Source organism: Cyprinodon variegatus, unplaced genomic scaffold (assembly GCF_000732505.1).
Source record: "Cyprinodon variegatus isolate N-32 unplaced genomic scaffold, C_variegatus-1.0 Scaffold1321, whole genome shotgun sequence".
Lineage (NCBI taxonomy): Eukaryota > Metazoa > Chordata > Actinopteri > Cyprinodontiformes > Cyprinodontidae > Cyprinodon > Cyprinodon variegatus.
Genome location: NW_015151774.1, coordinates 1 through 1,035, shown reverse-complemented (window position 1 = coordinate 1,035; position 1,035 = coordinate 1). Strand labels below are relative to the sequence as shown.

Sequence of the window (1,035 nt, the reverse complement as noted above, 5' to 3'; positions counted from 1 at the left end):
AGTATTAAAGGAACGTTTTTCTGTTGAAGACAGCCTGGTTAGAGAGGAAGAAGGCGGCTCTAGTTGGTGTTTTCTGCTGCAGTAAAACACAGTCAGGTCAGATCGCTGAGAGGAAGAATGGAGGGAACATCTCCACTCCGTCTGATCTGTAAGTAGACAGGTTCTAGTCCGAGTCCTGCTGGGTTCAGCATTGTTCTCTATCTTCTCTACACGTCCAACAACTTTGACTTCACTGTAATCTGTCAGTATCATAGAATTACTGTAGATTCCACTGATCTGTTGGTCTAATAAAGGACCAGCAGGTTCTGATTGTTGGCGCTCTATAGAACCTGACTGGATCTTTATGAATAACAGCATCAGACTATAGAAGCAGAGTTATTAGAGTCCATGTGAAGTCTGAATTAGAGCATTTCAGAGGATGTTGTTCTCAACGTTGGCAGCTTTAGTTTGTAATGGATCCACTTTTTCCTCCAGTTCTGACCTTCCTGCTCTGCTGCTCAACAGATCAAGGTTGGTGAACTTCTGCCACATTAAAATAATTCCAGATATTTAAAGAAACCCTTTGGGTTCAAGCTGACCTCTGAGAGGTTAATGAAAAACAATCACCTGGAGAATTAATGAAAATGATGAGTTTCAGTCTGATTAAAAACTGAAACCATGATGTGATTATTTCAGTCCTTCCAGCAGCTCGTCTGATTGTGAGTCCCAGCAGATCTCAGTTCTTTGAAGGAGACTATGTGTCTCTGAGCTGTGAGGAGAACTGCAGCTCTGCTGGATGGACTGTATGGAGGAACACAACCAGACGAAACAGGACTCAGTGTGGAGATGGATGGGGGAGACCAGCTGGTTCTACCTGTAGATTCACTTATATCAACCCATTAGACAGTGGAGTTTACTGGTGTGGGTCGTCCAGAGAGGGAGCAGCCAGCAGCATCATCAACCTCACTGTCACTGGTAAGATCAGACTGTGGAGTTAGTGTTGATGAAGCTGTGTGGAAATGGATGAAATGCTGTAGTTTGTCTCTGTGTTTAGAT

The 1,035-nt window shown here is 43.7% G+C and overlaps 1 long non-coding RNA gene across 1 annotated transcript; it reads left to right on the top strand.

Annotated features, from left to right (window-relative positions):
* Positions 1-22: 22 nt before the first annotated feature.
* On the top strand, positions 23-831 carry LOC107102799. The gene is made up of 3 exons (XR_001482142.1): positions 23-148; positions 475-510; positions 676-831. It is a non-coding gene; the product is annotated as an uncharacterized LOC107102799 (long non-coding RNA).
* Positions 832-1,035: the final 204 nt, after the last annotated feature.